Genomic DNA, 27,730 nt, shown 5'->3' on the forward strand with positions numbered 1-27,730 from the left:
CATCTGTCTGTTACTAAATATTCTCTGTTGCAAAATAACTGAGAAAAACAACTTAATAGAGAAAAACATCACTGCTGTGCACAGTTTCAGAGGTTTGTGGTGAGGCAGAGTCATGGGGGACAGCAGGTTGTGAAGCAAAGTGACTTACCTTGGTGGAGAGGAGGCAGAAGGAGAGAGAGAGGAAGGGGCTGAGGATGACCCTCAGCAACTACTTCCTCCAAGTCGGCCCTCCCTTCGAATGATTCTACCACCTACCAATAATGCCATAGCCGGCAACAAGGCCTTTAGACCATGGCTTGTGAGGGGTAATACAGATCCAAACTACAACAATACTCTGCTAATACTATAAAAACTATCCATTTTATCCAACATTTCATTTTTAGACACATTAAGTTATATTGTTGTGATTCAATAAAGATTTATGTTCAGGGGCTGGGGATTTAGCTCAGCAGCAAAAGCGCCTGCCTGGCAAGCGCAAGGTCATGAGTTCGGTTCCCAGTACCGGAGAAAAAAAAAAAAAAAAAAAAGATTTATGTTCAATTAATTTTATAACTATAGACTCATTGCCTTTTCCTCAGTGATATGGAATTTGTTTATGTTTTTACATGTTCTATAGATAGAAGGAAAATATATTGTGAATGTTTTTATATATGGAGATGGATTGATATACATTTAGATGATAACCATATGGAAAATTTCTCTCTTGATTAATGTAGACTTTGTTAACAATAGCTCAAGCTGTATAATGCTTCAGGTATAAGAAGATATATAGCTTAACAGAGAAATTTTCCAGCTTGAAAAAAGCAGTGAAACTAAATTTTTATTAAGGTATCTATTACATAATACCTCTAACATAAAATTATATACATAAGAACATGTACACATTCACTCAAACCTTACATGATTTGGAACGTGTTACTGTGTTAACTTGCAACAGATCAGTTTTAAATATTCTTTAGTAATTTTTCCCACATATCACTATGGACCATATCCTTTTAATAAAACTCATCCTTTGTATTTTAAATCCTAAATTCTTGACACTGTTTATTTTAGTGCTACCCATTCCAATTTGGTTTCTGCTTCTAATTACACCATCAAAAAATGATCTCATTTGTTCTAATACAACACTGTTTTAATTGTCTTACAATTCTCTTTATCTTATATATGGTCATCTCTACACTTCAATCTCTATCCAGGACAAATTTTCAAAAAAAACATAAAACATAAAACATAAGCCTTACCTTTACTCTGCTCAGTATACTCACGTTTTCCTTTCACTTAAAAGGTAAAATTCACAGTATGTCCTGCTTTACAGCTTGTCTTATTCTCTCACTTCTCACCAGCTCTTCCTTCTTCAGCATTTCAATTCAAAAATTCTTCCTCTTTCTTTCCAGTCCTCTCCTTACTCCTTCTCTATTTTTCCTTTCCGAGTTACTTTTTTTCTGACACTGCTTTTTCCTTAGAGTTGGTGTTCTGTCTGAAGTATTCTTTTGCATGCCAATAAAGATTGTTTCTTCTGAAAAGACTAAAATGAAAATGGATTCCCCAAATTAAATTGGGCTAGTCTGGCATCTTCTGTAATGACACAGTATATTTTTCCTTGACAGCACTTACCACACTTGTAAACTTTCTAATTAATTGATCCTGGGTTTATAAACTTCCTGTAAATCCTTAAACTGTTCCAAAGAAAATGACTTCTCCTGACTCTTCTTGCCAGTTCTGTAACTTTGGCATAATATTTTTCCAGAAAGACATTATTTAATCTCTTTTCTGTATATTCTTCCAGAGATACTCCTTACACATTTGCATAGTCATATACATATATGTGTATATGTTTGTGTGTATGAACATTGGTCTTCCCACCTATACTTGAAATTTCACATGGTCATAGATATTTATATTGCTCAACTTTGTGTATTTTATGTGTTTGTTATAAAGTCAGCTCTTCATAGATAATAGCCATGAGTGTCCACGAAGTCTTTCAGTATAGACCTCTAAGCAGAGATAAGAAAAGTAAGTAATAAATTTACTAAGTAAGGATAGAGTAAAAGGAGTAAGTTACAGACAAGAGGAACACTATGTAATACTTAAAAACTTCAACTGAGTGAGAGTTTAGGAAATGCCAACAAGTATAGAGCCAAGAGTATGGTGAAGAAGACTGAAACAGAAGCTTAAGGTAAACATCAGAGAGACGCTGAGAGACTCAGGATTAAATGCAAGTGAAATTATGCTAAACAGAGTTCTACCAGTTCTAGTTAATCAGTTAACCACTCAGGATACTTAACACATGGCAAAGTAGACATGAAAAATTCCACATAAAAATTGGAAATAAAATTAGGTCAGTTAGAATTCTTCAATATTGAAAAAATAATAATAAAAGAAAATTGTATCTCCCTGTGAAATAGTCAGTACACTAACATTTACAATCCAATATCCCCAGTGTATTACAAAGAAGAGATGACAGCCTACAATTACCTGTGAACCATGCCAATATGGCTGACATGAAGAAATGGGATAGAATTAATTTGCTTATCCTTGGAAATTAACTGGAAGATAACAGTGAAAATTATATAGAAAGCCAACTCAAAATTTATTTCATGTCGAAACTCAAAGACAAGGGAAAGGCTGAAAAGATTTTAATTTCCTTTCTTTTCAACTTCAATTGACAAAAAATATATATTCAAGATCAAAGGCCAAATAACCAGTGTCAGCCACTCATTTGGAAGGGAGATTTTATCAGAGTTCTCAGATTACAATTTTGGTGAATTTCTTTTCACATTCACTTATTGAGTTTTAGCAGAGAAGCAGTTTTTAAGCATTCTTGGAATCCATACAGTATCCAATGTCAGTATTACAGTCCAGGATCCTATGATAACATAACAAGGATAAATGTCCCAAATCCCTCACATCTCTCCCTAATTTCTGATGACTTTTCTAAAGGGAAAATCAGATCGTTTATCCTTCTATGATTTGTTCTGCCAATTGCTCATGTAGTTGGAGTTCTCTGCCAACTTTAAAGTCCTTTTTGAGGATATTTCTGCATAGTCCTCTACCCTCTTTAATTTTTTCTCCATCGTATCTCATTTTGTGCTCCTGACAGCCTGCTGTGCCCCTAGGAGGTTTGCACATGCGCTGTTTCCCTTGGTAGCTGCCATGTGGTCCTCACGATTTTCCTAGAAGTAACATCATATTCTTCAAATTCAGCTTAGATAGAGACCGCCCCTGAGCTCCAGTATCTAACCCAGTTTTCCTTCTTTATGCTCCCAAAACCTCACCAACATTCATTCATCTGCCTTTCTGACATGTGACTGCCCCATGGAGAACGCCAAAACTAGGAATCTTGCTTTAACTGTGTTTGTAGTCGGACACTTTAGCCCAAATTTCTTACAGTTTCTGTTTATTAGGTAAATAACAAAATCATCTTAACAACTATAAGTTGAACAATTACTTTGTGTCAGTTTTTTCCCAAATGTTTTTTGTTATTTTTCTGATTTAATCTTCAAAGTGGCTTATCAAATGTTTTAGAAGATAAAACTTGGATTCAGAGAATTTAAAAGTTTCTTAGCCTCGGGCTGGGGATTTAGCTCAGCGGCAAAAGCGCCCGCCTGGCAAGCGCAAGGTCGTGAGTTCGGTTCCCGGAACCAGACAAAAAAAAAAATAAAATAAAAAATTAAAAAAAAAAATAAGTTTCTTAGCCTCAGATAACCAGTATTGGTTGAAATTACACCCAGAATTCTATTCTTGAAGCTTGTACTGTATCTTCTTTTAACATGGCTATATAAATTAAAGAGATTCCCTGACAAGTGCAATGTCCTGAGTTTGATTCCCAGTACCAAAAATAAAAAAATAAATAAATAAACAGAAAAGATTCATTAGCTTTAATGTATAACTGAGAATCAGGCAAATTTAAATATTTGAGGAACTATAGCAAATGTTAGCCTAGATGTGCAAGTTGGACTATGTGTGACATGCCAAAGGCATACTATGAGAATACTGTACACTATGTATATTGTCATTTTTGGTAGTGTTCAGGTGATGTACAATTCATCCTACTACCAACCTTCTGAACTTTTAAAGTTGACACATTTTAGTCCCATGTTTCCACAATTTTTAAAAGAAATATTATAGGGAAATGTCCTCTTTATTTTTACATGTCTTTTGTGTTAACGAATCAGGGACAAAATCAGAGTATTAATAATTTATATACCTGACAATTAGTTTATTTAAGAATACTATAAATTAAGGAATACATGTATGCATGAATAGATAAATTAACATATTTCAGAAGATGACCACATCTAATGTTACAAACAAAAATTTTCCACCTTAGATTTCACAAATATTCTGCCCATTTAATTAATTTAATTTGCTTTAGATATTATTTTCTATTACCTGTGCTTTTCATAGTAATTACTACTATGGCTGCAAACTATTTTTATAATTTTATATTAATTCTTACACCTTCTGACTCTGAATATCACAATAGTAGCTTGAACTTGTAAGTTATTTTTATTCTATGAATCTAGATATGTTTAACTTTTTAAAAATCTGCCATATTATTTTTAAAAAGTTTGATTTAAAGAAGAGAATGTGTATAGCAAAATTTTGAGGACAGGTGTATAAAACATATTTACCAAAATTGATTCAGAATGTAAAGACAAGATGCCTGAATGTCAAAGAAGGTCTTTTTTCATTCTGGAGTCTTGAAAAATTATGATTTCTAGAGGAAGAAAATAGCTTTCTAGACTTTACATTCACAAATAAATATCAATCACTCTTAAATTTCTCTGTTGAAAGCTATAAAACCTAAGTTGTGTTAAACTTTCTAACAGTTTCTGGAATTTTTCTGATTCCTATGCTTTCTCTCTCTTTCTCATTATTTTTCCTGAACTCCTGTTTGATCTAAGAATCATCAGGGAGTCTCCTCTCCTTGGCCAGGATTTTTACTCCCTTTACAGGGCCTCAGTTTTGCACCTGGAAGAAGATGGCAGCCTAGGGCTAGCAGCACATCACAGTCTCCAAAAGACCTAGACTCCAGACTCCTGGAAAACAAGAACTTAGTAAAGACAAAAGAAGAAAGAGTTCCAGGAATCAAAAAAGAGCCAACAGGAAAAGTAGGAACCACAGATAACTGATTAAACTGAAGAGGACACAGAGAAGAGAACAAAATCCGTTGCAGTACTATCCATATTTGGGAGTGATAAATCAGGAGCCATTTTAAAAGAGGCTAATTAAGACTGAGGCACTTCAGTATTTCTGGGGTTAACTTCCCACATGACTGGTTGGAAGATGGACAGGAAGCAGTTATAGACGGAGGGTGGGCTAGTCATAGATCCGCTGAAAAGTTTAATCCAGCTGGAAAAGACATGCTAGTCCTGCTCTCTGTGGTAAGAAACCAGATTGTTCACGTGTGGTTTTCCGAAGGGGCTGTATTGGAAGGTGCCGGCACTCAGAGCCCTGAGTGGTCCCCTCTCTCACTGCCTACTTCCAACACAGATCTCCGTGGGTCTGTTTGCATCCTCCGCATGTCAAGGTGGTTAAAGATGCCATAACTTGTTGTCAGAGCCTGGGGTGTACGGACAGAGAGCTCTGGAGCAAGAGAGATACCTCACAAACCCACTGGCTATAAAGCTCGCCACAGATAATAATGATTTGGGGAGCACAGATGGTCACATACTTTAAGAGCTGACAGAGTGAATGCATTATGCCATTGATTGATACTGTCCAGAAGAGAAGGCAGGGCAGAAGTCAACACGCACACACTCACACACACACAAACACAGAGGTGGAGAAAAAAATAAGAACTAGTTGTAGTCCTGCATCTCTCCCCCATATATAGTGGATTCCATTATCCAGGCCCTGGAAGGAAATCACTAATACAAACACACAGAGGAAAGTTTGGACTCATTTCTAGGTTTCTTTGTTAAATTTGAAAATTTTGAGATTACTCTTTTTTCTCCTTTTTCTTTTACTCTTCATTTTATTACTCTTTCCATAGTTATTTTTTCTGTTACTTTTAATTATTCTTTTATTCTTTAAATTATCTCATTTTTCTCCTCTTCTCATTTTTTTCTTGTTTTTTTTTTCAAATTTTACATCTTTCATTTTTTCCTTTACAAATTCTTCCAGTTTTATTTCTCTTACTATTATGCATTTTTAGTTTTTGGATATTTAATTGACTCTATGCTGTTATTGCTGAATTATTTTCTATTGTTAATGGTAGCACAGCTGCATTTAGTAGGTTTTTGCTGTATGTTAATATCTGGTTTGTCTTTGTCTTTGTATTATTATTGCAGATCTCTTTTTTTGTTAAGGGTTGTGTACTTGAAGCTATTATTGATTCTTGTGATAAATAGGTCAATATCTGATTTTCTTTGACTCTATTATTGCTAAAGTTTTTGCCTTGTCTAGTGGTGGCAGAGTTGCTGCTAATTGGTTTTTACTACACGCCAATATCATGTTTTTCTTTGTGTCATTAACTTTACTATGGTGACAACATTACCTATGTGGTGCTGGGAATTAAACCACTAGAAGAAGATTTGGTACTAATAACACCCTCAAATATTATGCCAAGTAGGTTCAACAGGTGTAGAAACAGCAAACCATATCCAAGTATAAGGACATATCTTAGGGAGACAGAGTCCAACCAGAGATGTCCACAGTAGTGATAGTGTTTCTACCTTGTCTGCTCTTGAATCTGTAGCATAAAATTAGAAGTATGAAAAAGTAAGTCAACAAGGTACCTCCAAAAACAACTCCCCAAAGGCTAATCTCATGAACAGTGAAACAAAGTTTCAAGCAATGAACTCAAAAACAAAAGAGTCAAAATACTTGAAGAGCTCAAGGAAGAAACACATAAGCATATTCAGATGATATTTAGTAAGGCCAAAGAGGATTTTATTAAGTAAATGAAGTATTTTACTAAAAACAGTTGATAAGCTTAAAGAAGAAATAAGCAAATAATTGAGATAAACTAGACAAGATATTAATGAACAGTTTAATAAAGAATTAGAAATTCTGAAAAGAAAGCAAGTAAAAATGTAAAGAAGGAAAAATTCAATAGACTCTATGTGAGGCAGATTTGAGCAATATTTGGACAGATTTACAACATTTATTGTTGTTTTGTCTTTTTTTTTAGAGACAGGGTCTTGCTATGCAGTTCAGGCTGGCCTTGAGTCACTTTGTAGCCCAGGCTGGTCTTGAACTCACAATGATCATCCTGCTTCAGCCTGGCGAGTGCTGGCATTACAGGTATGCACCACCAAGCCCATCTCCGGATTGTACAATATTGAAATATGTTGGATGTTGTAGATCACAACTCAGTGATAGCCTAAAAATGACAAGGCAACATACAAGCTAGTCCAACAGTCATGAGATGGCTTTAAAAAATACCGGCATCAGAACTGAAAGAACAAAGGAAAAGGTGCAAGATGATGCAAACAATACAAAAACTTATTAACTGAAATTGTAGCAGAAAACTTTCCAAATCTAGACCACGAATTGAGTATTCAAATAAAAGAGGCATATAGAACCCTAAATAGCAACAGCCAGAAAAAAAATCTGTCAAGGACACATCATAATCAGAATTCCAGAAATTCCACAAAATGAGGGAAAATAAAGGACTGTTAGAGAAAAACAGCAGAGGAGAAATTTTCATTGCATGACAGTGAAGAAGCAGAAAATATGATCAAGATGGGAGAGAGAGAACTGCACTTTTCCAGCCCGTGCCATGAGTGGCCCAAGGCCTCCAATCAGGCTTCCTCTCTCATATCACATTGACAGTAGACTCAGTGGATGAATCATGCCCCATGATCCAATTGCCTCCCCAAAGCCCTATCTATGAACATTTGAGGCTTTAGGGGGACATCCAGATATAAACCATAACATCAGACTTTTATATCTCATAAAATTAGCCCCTGAAATTGATAAAGTAAAAGGTTGTCATGACAAAGAAATCCTAAAGAAATATATGATCACGACACTAACATTGCAGAAAGAAGATAAGGGAATTCTTGACAAAGACACAGAGGCTACCAGCATCAGAGTCCAAAGGAAAGTGTATATCTAGCAGGCAAAATAGTTAAACAAAAGGAAAAACAAAACAAAAGAATCATCCCTGGAAAAATAATGCAATGTCAGGATTCAATAAACACCTCACAATAATAAAAAATAAGGGTCATTGCAATTAGAAATAAAAATGGTAAAATCACAACTGACACTCCTGAAATTCAGGGTGTTGTAAGAAACTACATTAAAAACTTGTATTCAGTTAAATTTGAGAATATAGAACAAATGGCGAAATTTCTATACAACATGACTTACCAAATTGGACCAAGAATATTTAAAATCTCAAAATAAACTACAAAAAACTCAACTACTTAAAAATTAACTTAACCAAAAAGACAAAGACCCCTATAATGAAAACTATAAGTTTCTGAAAAGTAAGACAGAAAAGACAACATCAGAAAATGGAAAGACACCCCCTGTTCCTGGACAGGTACAATCAGTATTGTCAAATTAGCTGTATTACCAAAACTGATATATAGATTTAATGCAATCCCAAGAGCATTATTCAAAAAAAAAAAAAGAGAAAAACAATTGCATAATTAATATGGCACTAAAAGAAAACCATAATAGGAAAGGTAACCCTGGGCAATGGGAGAAAAACAGGAGGCATCACAAACATGGGTTTCAAGCTGTGTTACAAAGGTACATAAACAGGATAGTACTGGCACAAAAACAGACATGTGATTCATTGGAGCAGAACTGAGGGTGTAGAACAAAACATTCACATTCACTATCTGATCTTTGATGAATGGGCCAAAAACATATGGTGGAGAAAAGGTAGCCCCTTTACCAGATGATGCTTGGAAAGTTGATTATTCACATGTGGAAGAATGAATCTAGACCCATATCTTTCATCCTATACTAAATAAAATCAAAATGGAGCAAACATCAATATTTAAAATGAGAAGCAATATGCTGAAAATAAAATAGGCAAAACTGTTGAAGGCACATGCAAAGACTTTATGACTAGATCCCCATTTGCACAAGAATTAACACACGAATCAACAAATAAGATTACATTGAGTTAAAAAATCTTCTGCACATCAAAGAAGACAACTAGCAGAGTGAGGACAAAACCTACAAAATGGGAAAAATCTTTTGCCTACTTCTTGTGGAAAGAGGACTAAAATCCAGCATATACAAGTAAGTCAATAAAATTAAATCCCTCAAATAAAATACCTCAATCAAAAAAGGGCAAAGGAAATGAATAAACACTTCCCAAAAGAAAAATAACAAATGGACAGTAGGTACAGGAAAATTGTCCAGCGTCTTTGGCCATGACAGAAATAAGAATGGCTACCATCAAAAAACAAATGCTGGCAAGATTGTGGGGGCAAAAGAACATTTTTACATTGTGGGTAGGAACGTCATCTAGTACAACCACTATGGAAGTTAATATGGTCATTTCTTCATAAACTAAAGATGGAAATTCCATTCAATCTACCTAACCACTTTGGGTATCTTCTAAAGAGTTAAAAATATCATATTACAGTGATACATGAATACTTATGTTTTTAGAAGCACAATTCATAATAGCTAAATCTTTGACTTATATGCCCATTAAAAGATGAATGGATAAAGAAAATGTATATGCATGATGGGGTATTATTCAACCATAAAGGAGGATAAGTTTCAGCCCTTTGTAGGAACGTGCATGTACTTTGAAAACATAATGCTAAGTTAAATGAATCAGACCAATAAGTTTTAATATCACATATGATTTCTCTTATCTGAGGAACCCAATGTTTGTATAAATAACTTAAAGAGCAAAATAAAAGTCCCTTTGCAAATGGGAAGGGGAGCTAAGGATGGAGGGAGTGGGGAAGGAGAGAAAGGAACAGACAAGTAAAAAGGATTAAGATGTGATATGTACGTATTTCCCACAGTCAATGTATTCAGCATACATTACAAAATTATACTAATACACAAAGAGAATTATCACAAATGATGCAAAAGGAAAAAGAAGAAAATCACTTTCAAATCTATTTTGGGACACATATTTTCAATCCTATTGATAAGTTTATAGTTCCACAGGCAGTATATGTGGCAAAGTCCCTAAAATTAGTAAGAATAATAAAATAATATTAATCATAACATTTATTATTTAACTTTCTTCTATGAACAAATTACTGTTAAAAATTGTATGTATTTATTACACTCAATTATCATATGTGCATATAAAATACATGAGATCATCCTCATGTGACATACGAGGAAGGTAAGTATCTTGTGCAAATTTCCAGAGCAAACTAAGGGAGGAGAACGGTTTCAAGCAATATTAACAAGCTCCAAAGCTGCTCTCAATCAAGATCAGCTTGGTTAGTTTCTTATCTGCTACGCTTGGAGGGTTGTAGTGCTAAGACTTCCTTTTATTTTGAAAATGTCTTTGATGCCTCTTTCAATAAGAAATAGCACCAAAATCCTAATGAAGCCTATATTTAAAAGTATTTGCATGTAAATACATAAAAAGAGTCAGTCCTATTTGGCAACAGCTGGTATGCATCATTGACTATAAATTCTATTCTGTTGGAATAATGTGCAACAGTTTTACAATCCTATCCAACACAGGACAGGGCAAGAAAAACAAGCTTCTTTGAAACAAAATTTAAGGAGACACTGCAGAGTTTAAGTAGAGGACCTACATCTGATTGTGAGAGCATTCTTAAATGTTTCCCTTTAGGCTCCTCACTTCTCTCTCTTGTCCCAACTGATCCTACATTTTCTTTTTTCAATTCTAGGTCTTATTTCCTTGGCTTACAGGTGCAAATGAAAGATCACTTGTTAACACTGACAAATGGAAAATAGCTTACAATTTTTGTTCTTACAAATGTTTTATTTTTTTCCTCTTCAGAATGAATCGCAAGAAAAACCTTTGAATCTTCACTAAAGTACTTTGTTTTAAAAATATTTTCATGAAATAAAATCTTAGTAATCTTAGTACTGAAAGAGGGACTAGGATCATATTTGTATTAATTAGCCAACACGGATATTAATTGTGCTAGATGCAGCTGTGTTCCATGCACATTGCTAAGCAATGTAATACTATTCTCAAATAGTCCATCATGAAATAAAATTCTATGACATTATTAAAACTGGAACATATTTGGATACCACAGGGTTTTATAGCATATTTAAGTTCACAAAGCATCTTCAAGAGAAATGGTCCTCTACAGATAAATTTTAAAAGTTATTGCAATTTTCCAAAAGATTTAAATTGACAAGAGATCATGTGACTTATGCAATGTGACTATGTAACTGAACCAAGTTACTTCAAAGATTTCTTTCTTTTGATGCTTTTCAACCTAAATTATTAATTTAGTAATTTAAACATTTTTCAATATTTTAAAATAGTAAGATAGATTTCTTTTGCCTGGAAAACTCGGCTCTTCTGGAACTTTTTGTATTGTTTAAATTTCCTATGATTTAACTAACACAATACAATATACTTTCGTTGGGCAAACTAGCCTGGGAAGATGATCTAGTTGGTTTTTTTTTTTTTTTTTTTGCTTGTTTGTTTTTGTACCGAGAATAGAACTCAGGCCCTTGAGCTTGCCAGGCAGGCGCTTATGCCCCTGAGCTCTATCCCCGGCCTGAAGATGATTTAAAGAAAGAAAGCAAAACATATCTTTGTCTTGTTATGCAATTCGGCTTTATAGTCATCATCTGTTAGGATGAGGGCTTTTAACCATGTGGAAAGGAGATTCTAGCGACAGAGCCAAAAGCCTGCTTTGGTGCAGTGACAGTAGTTGGGAAAACATGCCTTGACCTAGGATCAAAATGTAATCCCTGTTAATGAATATCTCCAATTCGTATTAATTTAATGCACCCATTTAATTGAATTTCATGCCTTCCTTCATTCTACCTCTTTGTAGTGGCCTCCCCCACTATTTCTGAGTTTAGACTTGATTTCACCAATGAATATCAAATAATTTTTAAAAGGTTTGAAATAATGCAGAAGTTTGAAAATAATGCATCTGTGCTTTTACCTATCTTTGCAACCTTTGCCATTACCATGACAAAATGCTTTGCTGGCTTGCGGTACAAACTTGAGGCAAAGGAGGAGACCACCTCAGCCAAGCTGTGCTAGATTCTTCAGCTTCATCTGACCCTGTAATTGACCACAGATGTATGAGGAAGCCCCGGTGATATCAGTCAATGCTTGAAAAAATAATCAGTTAGTAAGTGGTTGCTATTTCAATAAAGAATGTCCTTTTAGCAAGTACGGTAGTTACTATTTTAAGTAATAATCATAAGAGGTGGCTGTTTAGGATAATTAAATTTGGGGCTAGTTTGTATTGTGGCAATAGATAACTTGCTATCATGAAATTAAGCTTACCCCTCGATCACGGTCAGAGAATTTAGCAAACTTTGCAATTTCCTTCTCCTGTATTAGTTTTAAAATAGTAGGAAGTATCCAGAAAAGTTTACCAGTGTGAAGTAAGAGGAACGAACAGAATTCTTACAGCCTATAAGTAGGTAATCCTAAGAAGACAATTGCAGATAAGTCAGGAGATACAGAATATAGACATTAGCTTTCAACTAAATTCCTAAGCGGAAAAATCATCCTACACTGGCAAATGTCAGAGAGAATGGAGAGAAAGTTGTAGGTTCTTTGCCAGGATTGTCTTTCCTCAAACTACAAAGGTAAAGAGTCCAAGAAATGTGTACTTCATGAACTATTGCTATATGGAGGAAAGACAGAACACACCACTTCTCCATTACCACCAGCACCACCAATATCAATTTACTGAGCGCTTTCCATACGCAAAGCACTGCACTGAAAGTTCATATGGTAGTCTGGCATTTGTCCATCAAAACACATCTCAAATTAGATATTACAGTGGCATGGGTTTGACAATTATAATCCCTATTTGTACATGAGGAGAAAGAGAATAATTTTTTTAACAAGTGACACATGGCCAGAGAGGTACTCAATGCAAGAATCTAGTTTGAATCCCAACTCTCTATGTCAAGAGAAAGTTTCCTGACTTATATTCAAAAGTTCTTGATCTTGTAATCTTGTGTGTGTGTTTGTGTGTATGTGTGTGTTTCTGTGATAGATGCTACAGCAGAACACCCAAAAAAAGGTCACTGCTGATGTGAAAGAGGTTGTTTGAAGAAAATAAGATACAGACTGAGACCTATAAATCAAGCTAGACACTGCATATTTGTATTTTACGTTGTTCATTTCAAGTTCTCGTGTATGACAATCAGTTCTCTGATACACATTGCCCTCACCTTACACAATTTCTGACTTGATCTTTAATTTACAGTGCAAAGATTTTCACCCCCAGGTGATTCCTTTTTCTATAAATTTTTTTCTTAAAATATCTCTTATTTCTTTTTCTTATTATCTAAATAAAGCCTACCAGTTTAAAATCAAATTTAGATATCTTCTTTTGACTTTCTTTTGGTTCAAACGAAATATTCAGGCTGCTGATGAAGGAAGTTTGCCAAAAGGCCAAGGACTTGCATTTTTCAGCACAAGATCAATTACAATTTGCCAAAGGCACAAAACCTTTAGTGATTTATATTGTATATCATGATAGAGGTGCCGCTTTCTGTGCCTTATTTCAAGTTATTCTGTCTGAAGGAAATGTGCCATGCAGAGTCAGTAAAGCACTGAAAATCAAACTAAGGAAATGAGCAATTTCCTTCAATAGATGCCACCAGGGGCACAAAGAACGCTTGAACAAACTAAATTATTCTTTGTAGAAACACAACTTAGTCATGCAGATTGGGCAAATCTAGTGAATGTCCTCTTTGTAGTTTAATAGTCTTCAAAGTTCTAAATCTCCAATATTCAATCATTGGTTATTTTCTGACAACAGAATCAGTTGATGATAAAGGAAAATCAAAGCAATAACATAGATTTAAAATTATTACCTGGCACCTTCTGATTTTAAGTATTTTAATGTTGTGAATGTTACATTGTTACATTTACATTTAATAAATAGATCCATGTCAACTATAGTATCTGAATTTTTAATTAAATCTTCCAAATGAGGATTCCTATAATTTGTTTAACTTGAATCTCTTTTAAACTTAGAATTTAGCACCCAGAAAATTAGTACACTCTACTTAAATTATGTCCTTTTGATGATTAAGTGTAGAACTCATTTTTGACTCAAAATACTACTTGAGAATGAATGTAAATATAAGTAGTATATCTGGGACAAAATGCAGAACAGTTCTTTTAATATAGGATTTGGCTTGTCCAACAACAACATATTTGTGTTAATATTTTATTAATAAATTTTATATTTTAAATTATTTTAAATAACATTTTTAGGACTGGTACTGGGATTGGAAAGGCCTCAGAGAGGAGGCAGCACTGAAAATATCTGAAACAACTGCCTCAATATGATGTTTTTAATCCCACGAAGGAAATAAATGTGTTATGACCTACACCTTGGCCATATTCATTAGCTCATTGATTTTTGTTTTCCTTTTCCCTATCAGAGCAAGCAATAATTCTGTACTGTGTTCTATTGGACACTGTAAAAATGTCAGTATTGAATACACGGTTGACCAGATTAAAATCAAGTCATTTGAAAAACAATTTGTTTAAGCATGATTAAGCTAATTATTGATTACGCAAGGTGATGTAGAAAAGAGAGAATATGAATTTTCCAAGCAAACTATTACCTAATAGATTTAGTGAAAGTTTTCACTTTGAAGATATTTCACAAGATATATAGTTAAACTGTAGTTCTGTATAAAACAGACTCTGCAAACATTCTAGTACTATCACATTTATCTAAAAATATACTTAGGTAAAACATATTTGGAAAAAAGTTATAAGTATTTGCAAAATATTTTTCTAAAAAGCAAAAGCTATTGATTAATTTATACTCTGACATGATGAATGAAATTGAAATCTTTCTTTAATAGATTCTAATTTAGTTTTGGGTGATACAAATTTTACAGCACGATAAATCCATCATTAGTAAGTGCTATATTTTTTTAGTTTAAATTCCTGTGAGCCAATTTGCAAACCCATATATTAACAATATCACATGACTTTCACCAACTCATGTGAAAAATAATGAAGTATTAAAGAGGGGAAGAATATATAAACTTTGCATATCTATTTTTCCATTTTCATCACCACATGCTTTTAAACCAAATAGTATCTATAAAGGCAAATAAAAATGGAGACACAGTAAGTACTTCACCAGATATTTCTTTTGCCAGGGATGATAGGGCAATAGAGATTCTAATTTCTTTTTGTAACTCCATTTAAAAGTCACTTAAACTTTAGATGAACTCAATCTCCATTCCCTCCATTGTAGCTAACAAAAGAACAGAGTTATAAAATGAGAAGCAAATAGTTAAAACAAATTGTAAGTAAGCTAAAATTTAACCGAACTAACAAACTCCTGGGAAATGTAAACCTTGTGACCATGATGTGCCATTTTTGTAAAATTCCTAAATGAGGCAATATGGTTACCATGGTTACTGGTAAACGTATGAAACCTCAGTACAAAGTTCTCTGGTTGCCATCTTGTTTTCTTACTCTTGGTGAGTTGTGTCAGTCACACACTTCAATAAAGCTTCCTTTGTTCCCCCATTTTTGGCTTCTCATGAGTATCTATCTCACTGCATCTTGCTATAACAGAGAAAATCCCCATTTGATTTTGTTAATCAAATTATCAAAAGGTTGATTGAATGTCCATATCAACTACTCTGAAGTAATGATTTTTGCTCATCTTGCATTTCTCTTTAATAATGTTGAATTCTATTCATAGATATTTGTCAAGGATGTAGGGTCCTGAAGAAAAATAAAGAAGTTTATGTATGCACATTTGCTTGGTGTATATGTGTTTACTGAGATTTATCCAATATATGTAAAAATGCTACAAATGTGTTTAAATGATAAGGTAAGGTGTCAAATTTCACCCCATTGTGTATTTTCCTTTCTCTTCTTGCTAAGAGGAATTTACTATTGTCTCAATATGGTCTCATGTTTCTCAAATCTCATTTGAGACCAAAGTAAATTTAAGTTTTTCCTATGTATTTCTAACGGATTGATGAATGTGTTACTTATTTATCAAAAAGAAAAGTTCATATGATTCTTGTTGCACTGGATGAAGCAGAAGTAGTTAGGTGTTTAGCAGGGCTTAAATAACAAGTGAATGGGCTTAAAATAATTGAAAAGTTTCACTTACACTTAGTATATATTTCTGAAGGTGTCACATTAATGTGACCTTGAAAAGAACTCACTTAATGAATATTTATAACAGCTAGGTCACCATCCAATAAAAAATCAGAAGATACCAGTCATCTAAAAAAGTAGGAGCTTTTCCAATATGTCCTTTATTAAACTGAAAGTGTGGGACCACATCGTTTCTTTCGTCTTCCAGTGATTATAATCAAGTATCGAGTTTATTGAAATGTGATTTGCATAATTCTATAGGCTCAAACCATGTCATTGGTCCTTAAGTAGAATTCCTGTAAATATTGAACCTGGATCTCCCACACTAAAAGCAAAAAGAAATTACTTACTAGGAGAAAGTTATTCATTTATACATTTATCTGCTTATCATTGCTCTCTGCCAGATAATGTACATTCCATGAGCATGCAAGCCTTGAAAAGCAGACAGATGTGGTTCCTAGCCATAAGAGACTCCTATCCTTGCAGGTGGGGTAGATGTGAAACAAATAACAACAAAGTACTTTTTCTATGTAGAGTCAATTTCTCCGCCATCCACCATGCACAAGTCCCAATTTCCTCTTGCATAGTTGAGGTCATCACTTTACCAACTGCATGTGAGGTTGTCAGTTCTTACTTTTCGGTCTTATACCATTTATTTTCCTCCTTTAATGGTCATTCCCATCAGCAGAAACTATGAGTTTACCCATCCTATCTATATTTACTCTCCATCCAACTTTCCTATTAGCTACTGCTCCATTGTTTTCCTACTTTGAAAGCAGAACTTCAAAACTGATCTAAACCTATTTCTAGCTGTGCTCTGTCACCATGCTTTCATCTCATCTCAAATTTTATTAACAGTTATATTAATGACCTCCATGGTCCCAATACAGTTGGTAAATTCTCAGTCATTTTACTGGATCTACAACATCAATTCATTTTATTTTAATTTTAGACAGAAAAAAACAATAAAAATGATACAGGATTTAAAACAAGATGGTAGGAAATTAACAATAGGTTATTATATTGCATACTGTTGTCTTCAAAATAGTTGCTCAGGTTATAAGATACAGTCATGCAACATTAATCAAACAATATGAGCACTAATGGTTCCTTTCAATGAGTTAGTAGAAATTAGTAATACAATTATCTTAGCTATCTTATGTATGTATACGTATCTTTCCCCCCATTTCCTTCTTTTCTGTTTGTGCCCATTCCAGTTATTCTTTCCTTTTGAGCAATTTCTTCCCTTTCATTATATCTGTTGGATCTGTTGGATCTTATTTACTCTTTCAGTTTCTTATACCAGGGAGACCGTATGATGTTTACACATGTGGGTCTGGTTTGTTCCACTTGTGAGTATGGTCTCTTCATACATTTTTTCATATGGTTTAAAAACATTGAAGTGTGGTTTCTAACTTACCTCACCAGGCATTCATTCCCAGTGTAACTTGATATTCCTCTTCATTTTTCACATATCTTAAATTCGGCAGCCTGCAGCTTATTCCTTGATTAACTGATCTTTTCCCTCTACAGTCACTCCTTCAGGTATCTCGTGATGTAGTAAGCTTCAGTATAAAAGCAGTTATCAAATTTTAACTTCAGGTCTAACATCACACTTTTCACTACAAATCAAAAAATTCTTCTCCCTCCTTGAATCTCTGCTTGTCATGTAATATAATATATACCAAAAACTAAACTTCCAATATTCTCCCTTCAAACCTGATCCATCTTTCACCTTTCTCATCATAGTTAAGGATAATTACCCAGTGTGATAATTTTGTAGTCATTTTGAACTCTTTTTCTATGCCCACTTAACATTTACCTGCAAATCATGCAAGTGTTATTCTCAAAACAGACTTTTAAAAATTTATTTCTTTTCATTGCTTCAGCTAATTCCCTATTCTGTGCATATTACTGGATGCCCTTGCCCATGAGTTTATTCTCATCGAAAACTCTTCAACTCTCCACTTCATTCATGATAAAACCAAAATTTCTACTACAACCTAAAACATTTTGTGTGATCTGTTTCTGACATTTCTGACACCATGCCCTGTTATCTGCCTCCAGTACACCAGACATGCTGCCTTTCTTGATGTCCTGGAACACACCAGAGGCACTCATGCCTCAGCAGCTGTGCATGGAATGCTCCTTATGCCAGGACTACCCTTTTAGAGAAGATGCAGCTTTCTCCCAAACATCACCCCTACCTGAAATCATCTCAGTTTTTATCACTGCCTTAGTCTGTTGAGGCTAGTACAGAGAAGTACTATTTCACTGTATGAATTAAATGGCAAAATGTATTTCTTGTAGCACTAAAGCCTGGAAAATCAAAGATCAAGGCACCAACAGACCCTGTGTTTTGTGACAACTGTTCTTTCATTCACAGAAAATACCTTTCCAGGGAGTTCTCCCAACCTCGGCAGACAAATAAGTTTCCGTGAGTTCTTACAAAGTCATTAATTCCGTGCAAGAGGATTCGGCCTTCATAACCTAATCATGACCCCCAAAGACTCCAGTTATGAACACAGTCACATTTGTGATTAGGTTTCAACAGGAATTGTGCAGAGACACAAATATTCTGACTAGGCTGTGAATGCTCTGCTATGCTAACTGACTCTATATGTTATATAAACTGATTTGCATTTTTAAACAGTTCATTAGATGTGCTTCTTGCTGTGTTCTGTACTCAGATGATTTTAGAATTCTGGAAGGCTGAGGTTGGAAATAGGCATCACAAGCATTCCTAGATTAGTGTTTGTTTGGTTATCCTTGCTTTTATTTTCAATTATTTTGCACACAAATCAGTACAATAAAGCTGGGAAATTCAATAAATTTTTATTTGACAGAATACTATATTAACATAAATTTATAGTTTGCTTCTGGCAATGACTGTTACACAAATAAAATGTTTTTTCACTCCATCTATTCCTACCCGTTCGCCACTACAGAAATTAAGAGACAATGGGGTGCAAAGGGGAAATATGAGACTAATACTAAAATAAAGCTTTCCTCCTGCAAGTTATTTTGTCTCAGCGAGAGGACACTGACTAATACACTGATTCTAGTGCAGCCCAGACTGGCAATGAACCACTCCCTGTGTTGTCTCTGAAGACAGCAAGGCAGGAGGCAGTCCTTCAGGTAGTATTCTATGTTCCAAAGGCCTGCATAGCAAGATGGATTCTGTCGGCACTGCCCTGATGGCCTGAGAGAATAGCAGAGGCAAGGCTGTATGCATGGGTCCCTGGGATTCCTATTTTAGTACCAATGCTAAAGTTATCTCTTTCCCCTCCTTGTCTTCCTTCCCCCTTGTTACTTCCCTGCTTCTGCTTCTCTCCCTCCTTCTTCTAAAAAGCATTCATTCTTTAAAAATATGGCATTGGTTTGTAGTTTTGGAATTACCACTTCTTAACTTTGTGGAAAGTCATAGATCATTTCTGACTCCTATTTTCATGGTAAAGAAATAGGGATAACACTACGCACTTCATAGATCAGTAGGATAAAATAGAATTACACTGTTCAAACCATCTAGTTATTACTGGCATTTGATAGGCATTAATAAGCAGCAATTCATATTATCATTGTCTGTATTACCAATTTTCTCAGGAGCAGATCAAGCCAGTAGTAATGTTGTGATTCAGTACTTTTCAATCATTTCTGTATTTGTCATTTTTACTTCATAACAAGTGACTACAAAAATTTCCTTGGCATACAACTGTGTGCATTTATTTCCTGCTCATAGAACATGGTCTGTAGGAAGTATTTCTGCTGCAGCCCATGGAGGCAAGGGTGCCTGTGATCTACAATTTAGTCAGCTACATTGGCTTTACTGAAAAGGTCTTTGGTCCTTCTTCTAGGCGAAGAAGGTGAGTAGGCATACCCTTGTCATGGTAATGGAATAAAGACAAAAAACTATGTCTTAACTATGGAAGCACATTTGAAATATGTGCTTGCAAAAATTATTAAAATCTCATCAGCTAAAGTAAACTATATGGCCAGAGTAAGACAGTACGCTCTGCATTTTATGAGGTCTGAAAAGTTATATGGTCAAATACATCAAAGGTAGACTAGGAAAGGAATTGAAGACAATAATTCAACTTTCATCAGTATCCTAGCCTCGAAAAAACATAAATGTCAATAAAAGTTCAATCCCTGCTCACTTAGAACTAGATTTAAGAAGTAAAACAAAGCCCAGTGTTCGATGATAAAATTAATAAGGCATATGTAATACTATTCTCAATTAGAATTCCTGATACAGTGTAACCGTGTGAAAGCAACATTTAATGTAGTGAGAATAGCCCATGGGAATACTTTTGTTGCTGTAATTATTTCCTTAGAACACAAAAGAAAACATAAACCAGTAGAGTAATTAATGTTATTATTTATTGAGTCACATGTCCCATAAACATTTCTTGAACACTTACCATGTGCCAGACAGCAGGATGTATTAATATTCATTATTTTTTAGTACAGTTTGCAATGACAAATGAACAGGGGGATTTTGGTGAAGAAGGGTAATTAAGACATATAGACATAAGAATAATACAAAATAGAAAGTGAAAGAGTACACTAGAATGGTATTTGAGAAAGGTCGTTTACTTCTTTTAAAAAGACATGTTCATATATATTATAGAAATCATTTTTTAAAAAGCTACAAATTTTAATAGAAAATCAATAAAACATGAAGAAGGCTCTACTGAACTTAATTTGATTTTGTACTAAAATCTGATGTTGTGACACAATTTTATCTACTTCTAAGTAATCTGTAAAATGAAGTCTTCAAGCTTGGTAAGTAAAAACAGAATCTGCCCTGAGAAATGAGCCCTTTTGAATGCAATACTGGACAGGCAAAAAAAAAATCAGGACAGGACTCAAAGGCGATGATAAAAAGATTTGCATAACTCATCTGATTCAGGACAGCTATTATCTCTAAGTCATTATTTCCTGCCAGCCAGTAATAATTTTGTTTGGTGCAATAATCACACATAAGCCCACATTTTAGGTGAATATTTATTTCATCTAATGAACTGGAGAGGAAATTCATTTTTGTTCAATGAAAGTGCTTAGCTAAACATTATAACTTTATTTTTACAAGATCAGCCATAGTAAAATAGACAGAAAACTATGTATTTGACTTTGTGTTATTTTGCTACTAGGAATTAACCAAGCCATGGCATGTTAGGCTCCATGCTATGAATTATTTGGCAGCTTCTAAAATGTGTAGTTTTTGTTATTGTGATCCACAGATGAATGCTAAATTCTTACCTAGGATGTAAAATACTGAGGCTGTGAGAAAACTTTTTTCATTTCCAGTTTTCTCCAAAATTATTTTTATCTTATAAAATGAATAATATTTCTTGAGTTTAAATCAATATTATGGTAGCTAGTGATACTCTATTAATGGAAGAATAGTTCTTAATTTTCCAGATACAAAGTGTGGATAAATTATATGAACCTCTTTTGAAAAAGAGCTGTAGGAGGCTGGGGATTTAGCTACATGGCACAGCACCTGCCTGGCAAGCGCAAGGTCATGAATTCAATTCCCGGTACCAGAAATAAATAAATAAATAAATAAATAAATAAATGCAAGCTTAAAATAATTGCATAGGGTTTTTAAATATAATTTTTATAATCCCAAGTATGCTCTTCAAATTTAAACATGTTGATTTTTTTTTTGATGTGCACAATTTATGTACTCTTAAGGAGATTTCTACAGAATGAATCTGGTTTTCTGAATGACTGAGGTAAAAACTTCAGAGTTACAATCTTCATTTGAAATGACCTATCATTAGCAGTGGTTCTCAACACTTACTTGGAAATATTTGTCATTCTGCTACTCACTGGCAATATGCATTTGTTAAACTAATTTATGCAAACGCATAAGCTGATTTCAAATCATGAAATCCATATACTTTCATATATGAATATTTTTCTTGATAATTAAGAACTACTCTGTCTTCCCTGCAGCTTCAATTCTTTGGAATAAATCATGACTTCCTATTGTTTCTCATTGCCACCCGGTCACATTTATTATTATTTAAATTCTTATCTTAAGGTGCTATTTTTGCTCTTTATTGGCCATGTTTTCTGCCTTGGTACTTGTATTAGTTTTAGTTCTCAGTCACAATCAATAGTAGCTGTTTCTCCCCTAAATGAACAAAATAATTTCTTTAAGAAAGATTCACAGGCTAGACAACTACGCCTGGGGACAAGAAGTCGCAAAGCTACTACCATACATCAGTTCATGTGAGGTGAGACAAATGAGACCAGGGAGAGGCAGAGGAAGGAGGAGGAAAAGAATAAATGAAGAGAAAGGAAAAGGAAAGGGAGAAGAGTGCAGAGGAGGAAAACAGGTTATTTATCATAAAATTTGGGGGCTTCTACCTCTTATTTATAGCCTGTCTGTGACTTAGCTTCAAGATCAACTGGGAAGCAAGACTCAGTATTCCCTACTGTTATTGTCATAACTAAGCATGTCTCCAAATCAAGCCTCATAAATTGTAGAACTTCTCCTATATAGAAAAAGGTGTCATATCTTGAGAGTCCAAAATCAACACCATGTGTAAAATGACTTATTCTAAATTGTGGAATGTTAATATTTACATAATTTCATACATCAATATAATAAATTTAGGGGCTGGGGATTTAGCTCAGTGGCACAGTGCCCGCCTGGCAAGCATGAGGTCGTGAGTTTGATTTCTGGTACCGGAAAAAATAAATAAATAAATAAATAAATTTATATATTATGTTACAACTCAATGACAAGTGAATAGAAATAAGCAACTAAAAAATAGAATAGGTGGGTGGGGGGATGCTGCCTTATCCCACCTTAGAAATTCATAATACTTAGAACCACAAAACGTACCCTGAAGTTTCCACGGTGAAGAAAATTGGAAATAAAATTAAATGTAGAGTTTTATAAACTTAATTTTGCATTGTTTATGAAGACTGCTTTGTGGTAAACACTGTTAAAATATACAAGCAACATTCTTTTTGCTCCCATCATTTTTCTTTCTGACCTTAATTTTGTCCAGGTGTGAACAATGTTCCACATGACCTAGTTCAGGAAAGGGCAGTTTCACCCCCAACCCTGACCATAACTCCTATCTGGTACAGATAATTACAGTGGTTCTTTTCAGGTAATTAGCTCATTAGAAATGTGGCACATTTCCACCCAGTGAAGTGTTAACAGAAATTGATTGGAGGTTTCAGGGAATATCATTCAATCTTACAAATAATTATAAATGAGAACTGTACTCTTTATTTCTTTGGGCACTGTTATGTTTTAATGTGATCTCTTTAACTGCTGTAACCACCTTGAAACTACAAAAGGGCCAGCCTAAGAACAAAAGCCACATGAAAACAGGGCATAGCCAGGAATATAGCTCAGCAGCACAAGCACAAACGTGGCAAGCGCAAGGTCCTGAGTTCAATTCCTGGTACAAAAACAAAAAAAAAAAAAAAAAAAAGGAAGAAAACAGGGCACAGTGGCACTCACCTGTGTCTTAGCCCTCTGACAAGCTGAGGCAGAAGGATGGCAACGTCAAGCCCAGCGTGGGCAACTTAGCCTACTGAGACCCATCCTTAAATAAATAAATGAATGAGCAAATAGATGGGTGGATGGATGGATGGATGGATGGATGGATGGACCTGAGAATGTAGCTCAGTGTGAAGGTTATGGATTCTGTCCCCAGTAACACACACACATACACAAACAGAATACATACCCAAGAATAACAAAGCCGTGCTGACACCTGTATCAAATCATGGCAGAAGTCATTTCTCATTATATGAAACACTATTTGCTTTTTTTCCTCAGCCTTTGAAAACATCATAAGTTAAATCATTGAACATTTTATAAAACATGTTATGCAACATTTCCTCTGGAAGCTATAATACATAATCTTCAAACTTCTGAACCTTGGTTCAGGCAAGTGACAAAATTTTTGAAATCCAATTTATTTCTCTTCTTGGCACAAATGTGGATAAAACATCAAACACGGCACTATTCCTTCACTCAAGAAGCAGAGTCTACCATTAAACTCATCTTAGAAGGGAGAACATAGTTTGACTCTTAAACCAGTGACTGAAAGCGTTGTTTGAATATTCTTTGGAGGAAGTAGGACTAAGGTTTCCTTGCACGGAGGCAAACAATTCATTCATTCCTATATCTAGGAATTTGCTTCCACACTGTAAATGCCATTTCCCTAATGCACTGCCTTTACTTCATGCTAATGTTGCGTGGTCAACTCATTATCTGGAAGCTTAATACATTATTTAAGAGCTGGCTATAGTTTTTAAAAAATGATACATCTATTAAAAACAAGATTTGAATGCTGAAGAATAAAGATTCAAAGGCATCAGTTCTTTACGACAGCATCATAATTAACAGATATGGTATCTACTGCAATCTGAGAGTATAACCTTGGTTCATTTTTTCTGCACTCAGTCTCTCTGAACGCTGTCCGTCCTCTACCAGCAGCTTCTCCTTTGCGGCCATTACCTTCCACACGGCAAGGTTATAAACAACTCTATCTAGTTGTGAAATTTAACGCTGTAATTGAAGAAATGAGGATGGAAAAACTGACTCAGGATTAGAGAGAAGAGAAAAATGAGGCTGCAAAGAGTAAACACTTCCTCTTGCGAACTCTCACTCTAGCTCTTTCTCCCAAATCTTTCTGTAACTCAGATTTTCTTTTAACATCAATAAAGACACATATATACAAACATGCATACATACATACATAGGTAAACAGAGAATGAGAGTGCTCGGCTACAAAAAGTTACAACAAATCTATTTTAATGTTTTATAATAGTCCATTTTTTCTTGTGATAGCAAAACACCTGAAGCTGGTCATTTGTGAAGAAAAGAGGTACCTCCCAATTTTGTACTTTGAAACTTCAAGTTAGCCTCATTTCTTGAAACTTTGGTGAGTGCCCTCTTGGCAAGGTCATAGCACGTTGGATGGCACTGTGACAAGTACACACATGAGATATGACCTTAAGGGGAGACAGAAAGCCAGAGACCACACAGGAGTCAGTCTTACTCTCCTTTTATCTTAACATTTTATTAGTACACATGTGCCATGCACAGTGCTCACATTCATCACAGGGATGTACCTGTTCACAACGTATCTTAACTCTTCTTTATTTACCCATTCTCCCCCTCTGCCTTGAGCTCTTCTTTCTCTCTTCACTTCCATTTTTCTCTTCCATTCTTTGTTTTTTAATCCCTTTTCCCTCCATCCTTTTCCTTTCCCCCCTACCTTGTTCCTCATCTCATTAGAACACGCTACTTCCCAACATTTATCCCCCAGCTTGCTCCTTGTTTACCCTTAAGTTTTATCATACAGAAGAAACAACACAATATTTAAACTTGTGTTTCTTACTTACTTCACTTAAAATTAGGGTTCTGAGGTGCACGTATTTACCTACAAATGATTCACATTTATCCTTCATCACAGAGTAGTACACTATCATACTATCATTTCATTTCTTTTTTCCTAAATACCACATTTTCTTTACCTTTTCATCTGTTGATTCCTCAGAAACTAAAACTAGAGTTTCCACTTGACCCAGCTATTCCATTTAGGCTTTTACCCAAAAGAGTTAAAAGCATCGTACCACAGTGATATATGCAAATATGAATTTATAACAACACAATTTATTAAAGCTAAAATGTAGAAACAGCCATGAGCCAGTCTTGCTGTATTATAACATCTTGATCTTGTAAGAACAAACTATGAAAGACCATCATCAATCCCTAGAGAGGGCATTGCCCCAGTGAAAGAATTTTCTTCCTACAGGCCACACCTGCCTAATGTCCTATCACCTCGAAACTGCCACTCAGGGACCAACCTTCCTGTATGAAATTTGGAAACCAAAACATATCCAATCCAAAACACTGACTTTGGACATTTCCTATCAAGAGCTCTTGTTCAGTGTTCAAAACATTTGAGATTTCATTTATTTTCATTTTTCCTAAATATTTCTACATTTTGGTACAAATAATTTAATCCTAAACTCATTCAGAATCATATTTTTCCATGTAGCATATAAGTATACATGCATTTCTTCATTGCCAGTACTCCAATTGACAATTGACTGAGCTTAGAGTGTAATTCCCATTAATTCACATTTCTTTATTACACTCCTAAAGTTTCTTTTTTTTTTGGTTTTTCTCCGGTACCGGGAACCGAACTCACGACCCTGCGCTTGCCAGGCAGGCGCTTTTGCCACTGAGCTAAATCCCCAGCCCCACTCCTAAAGTTTCTATGACAGAATTTATTACTAGCTCAGTAGTATTGCAGAGATATATGAAGTTATATGACTGTTTATTTATTTTTTATTGATGAAAGTCTATTTAACAAATTTGGAGTGTGATATTAAAGTATGAAGAAAATTTACAAATTTGGAATTTTTGTTCTTTGTCTTGTCATTTCACCTTTTCATCTTTTGATTTGTTTCACACCATCATTGTTCAAATATTTATTGAAAGAGAATTACAAATGCTTATTTCTTTCTCACAGTCTATGTGAGGAGCCAGAGTGATTTCAAAATTTCCTCTATAGTAGGCTGGTGCTCAGAACCTTACACCATATCCCTCACAGTTCCAGACTTTGTGCACGAGTCACTAAAATGATAATGGGTTGTCATGCTGCCAACCTGAAAGGTTATTCAGGATCTAATTTATTTCATTGATGGATTGTTTATTGAATCTCTACTATATGTGCAAGGCTGGGATTATGTCAGCAACTCTCAACATAGCTCCAAAGTCCACACCTAACCCCCTCCAATTACTTCACGGGGCTTTGAGGAGCAAGTGAGATGAAGGGGAACAACATTGCCTCTGGAAAAAATACCTAATAAGTGTTAATTTTCCTTGTAGCTTTGAAGGAAATTTAATGTGCTTTATCTAATTTAATCATAGCTTGAAGATCTCTAATTTGGGAAATCTGTAGTCTGAGATGCTCCATACTACAAAAATTTTTGAATGGTGCTACAAGGAGAAAAACTCATACTTGTTCTTAGGATGGGTCACAGTCAAAATGCAAGCACTCAAAAATATTGTAGCAAACTATTTTAGGGCTACATATATGACACATTTATAATACATAATTGCATATTTAGATTTGAATTACATCACCTAACATAGTCATTATGAATATGAGAGTGTTCTAAGATCCAAAAGGTCTAACATCTAGAACATTTTGGGTAAGGGAGAATCCACCTGTATTAGTATAAACATGGTGCCGACATTGTTTGACATGATTTCATTACATAATAGTCAGGGTATTTAGGCACCTCATCCATTAGCACAAGGCTTGCTATAGTCACGTGGCCTAAAGGATTCAATAGAACCAAATTCCTTGAGTTAAATGAGAAAAAAAACAAGACTTTGAGGTGAGACAGAGTCTCAGTGATGTTTTAATTTGCATTTCTTGAATAACTAATGATGCTGAACATTTTTTTCATGTATTTATCTGCCACTTGTTTTTCTTCATCTGA

Source organism: Chinchilla lanigera, unplaced genomic scaffold, assembly GCF_000276665.1.
Source record: "Chinchilla lanigera isolate Chin_1 unplaced genomic scaffold, ChiLan1.0 scaffold00020, whole genome shotgun sequence".
Taxonomy (NCBI): domain Eukaryota; kingdom Metazoa; phylum Chordata; class Mammalia; order Rodentia; family Chinchillidae; genus Chinchilla; species Chinchilla lanigera.